The following is a 3,219-nucleotide window of genomic DNA, read 5'->3' as shown; positions in this document are numbered from 1 at the left end:
TGTAGTTAATTCCTCCTTGTGTACCAATGAGAGGCACATTAGAGAATTCACCACAACTATAAATAATCTCCAAACTGCTTAAAGATGGGTCATACCAAACTATATCATCATTAGTGAGAGACATAAGTCTCTGAGACCACCTTAGACATTGTTTGTTCTCCACAAAAGCAGGTGTCTGAGGCAAGTGCGAAATAAACCACTTGTACAAAAGAGGGATACAGCAGACAATTGTTCGACCACCTTTAGAATTCCTTAGATGCAAAGAGAAATATATATCACCCATCAGAGTAGGCACAGGATTCCCAATCAAGAAAAGTCTAATGGCGTTAACATCAACAAAACCGTCAATGTTAGGGAACAAAGCTAATCCATAGATGAGCAACACAAAGATAGCTTAAAAAGCATCCACACTACCGGCTTGAGCAAAGGCAGTAGCTTCTTCACCCAATGAGCCTCTATCTCAGATGGCAACCCAAACAATCCTCCTTTCTTCACCCAATGAGCCTCTATCTCAGACTTCTTCAAGTGAAGAGCTTCCACAATAATACTAGTTCGGGGAATCTCCTCCAATTCACTAAAAGGCACTCTACTAGAAACAGGTATCCCCAAAAGATGAGAATACTCCTCCAATGTAGGCACAAGCTGAAAATCTGGGAAAGTGAAACAACAATAGAGAGGATCATAGAACTGCACCAATACACTCAAGAGTCCTTCAACCACATCAGCATACAAGATGGACAAAAGCTTCCCATGACGTTGTTTGAAGTCCAAGGGATCTAATACAAAAGATGCTAGCTTCCTTAACTCTTTCAAGTCGGGACATCTGAAACTGTACTTCTTCGTGATCCTTCGTTCACAATCCATGGTCTGAAAATATTTGCAAATGATACCTCAATTCCTTGAAAATTTCGTGTGATCAATGTTATGATGCACATGAATGCATGAATGCAACAATCACAAATAAGGGATCTCACACAAGGCAAACAAAGGTCAAGGGATGAATCAAGTCATTGTCAAAATCAATCATCCAGTTTGGTGGATTATGGTTTACACCTTATCAACACCCAAGTTCCATTGATATTGACAGGACTTGATTGGATCAACCAAGAATCAAGGGTTTGTTGCAAGTCGCGAGCATGGAGTCTAGGTAAGAACCATCCCAAAGGAGTGAACTAAGGATAAAAACATGTAGATCATGTTCTAAAAAGTTCCCAAAGTCTTAATTCCATCTATCGGATATTACAGGTTAAGATGACTGACTCATCAACCCATAATATTCTCAAGAGAAACTCGTCTGAGTGTAGTATCGCGTAACAACTGTTATCAAGTCTACACTTGAACAGTTTCCGCACTACGTCCTAAATAGGCCAAGAGGGGGTAAATGGTCTACGGTCCTCAGTTTCTCGGACCCAATTAGAGATAGCAATTCCTAACCACAAATACTTGTGTGACATTTCCAAATCCAAAAGATTCGGTTTTACCCCATGTTTTGTTGGGCTTCTATATCAGATAGGTACTAGGGTTTCCTTTGATTTTGGGGAGTATGTTTTTGAGAAAGTGGTTAAACATGATGAATCATATGCTATTAAAATCCCAATTGGATTTACCTCCATGAGTTATGGTATTTTAAGTGGTCATAAGAATGTCCTTATTTCTAGTGAAGATGAGTGGTGCTACTCCTGGAGTGCTGAACTTTAACTATAGACAGTTTGTTGGGAAACATGTCCCTAACATCTCTCTTCCCAAGGTTCCTACTTTTGAAGAGGCTGGTCTAGATGAAGATATACTAGAACTCACTCCCTTATCTAGGTCTGTGAGAAGTCACATTCTCAAGTCACTAATCCTTAAAGCCAAAGTTCTACAGGAAATTATTCCTCATACACTACTAGAAATGAAGTGTGTGAAGGTCTGATAAAAATGTTGAGCTCTCAAGTTGTTGGTGTCGCCCTCATCTTAGACTAATGTTCCAATTGTTTTGAAAGATATTGTACCAATGGATCAAGATGAAAGTGTGTCCAATGCTGAAGAGGAAGATGGTGTAAAGGATGTGTATGTAATTACTTCAGATGATGACTATTTTGCTCCATCTATGTAACTTTTTGTTGTTTTGATAGTTTATTGGTTTCTGTGAGGATTAATTTTATGCTCTTCCTCGTTTTGATTATTTGGTATTGAATAAATTATTTCAGACTTATTTCCTCGACCTTTATCTCTTTTCAAGAAAAGAGAGGGAGAATAAGCATGTTGTATTTATGTGGTGTATGTTGGATGGATACTTTCTTATTTTCACAATTGAATGTTTCTTACATTTCTTATTTGTTGTGTGCTTTGATTTAGAAGAATGTGTTTTCTAATCTTTAGATTATTTCCTTGCGTAAAATATAGGCAAATGGGGAGTTTTTTATTACAAGTGATTGGATAATTTTTGAAAGAAACTTGTTAAGCAAGAGGCCTTGATAAGTTGTAAGACATCATGTCTCTGTTTGAGTCTAGTGCACGCGCTCTATGTATGTTTGAATTGCTTCAACATTTATTTCATGATTTGTTTGAGTTTTAGTTATTCCAGAAGTTTTCAAAGATTACATTTAGGATAAATATTTTAAATCAAACCAATTTGAATAATATTTTAATAAATCATATGTTAAAGAAGATTTTGAATGGATATGATTTAATTAAAAATATTTGGATTTGGTTTTATTATAGAAGATTTAATTTTCTATTTTTTCATAGTCAACATAATTTTTATCAAAACCTATTGGCCTTTTCTACTAGATTGCTTTTGGCTATTTAAGGAGTTGATTGTCCTTGTTTGAAGACATGTGTTTTGAAGAATCATTTTGACTATCGTATTTAGATTCTTATGTTTTTCTTGTGTAATACTCTATTTGAGAGTCTAATGTTATTTTAGAAAGTTAAAGTATTTGGGTTGTAACTGTGATTTAAATCACTCCTCATATAATTATTTTCTTTCAAACAATTGGGATAGTGTTTGAGTGAAACTAAAGGGATCCGAAATTCAAGGGGAACTCTAGTTGAAATTCATATGTAGTATTAGGAAAACGGCACTGAACTAGAAGAGTTCAAATGAGACCGTCATGTACTATTAACTACTTAAATTAGTTAATTACCTTTAATTTAGCTATAACCCTCCAGAGGTAGGAGACGTAGCACCGAATTGCGTTACCAATTATTTGTGTTATTTATCTTATTTATTTGTTT

This window comes from Lathyrus oleraceus, chromosome 4 (assembly GCF_024323335.1).
Source record: "Lathyrus oleraceus cultivar Zhongwan6 chromosome 4, CAAS_Psat_ZW6_1.0, whole genome shotgun sequence".
Classification (NCBI taxonomy): domain Eukaryota; kingdom Viridiplantae; phylum Streptophyta; class Magnoliopsida; order Fabales; family Fabaceae; genus Lathyrus; species Lathyrus oleraceus.
The sequence above is the reverse complement of the archived record's forward strand: the minus strand, read 5'-3'. Positions refer to the sequence as shown.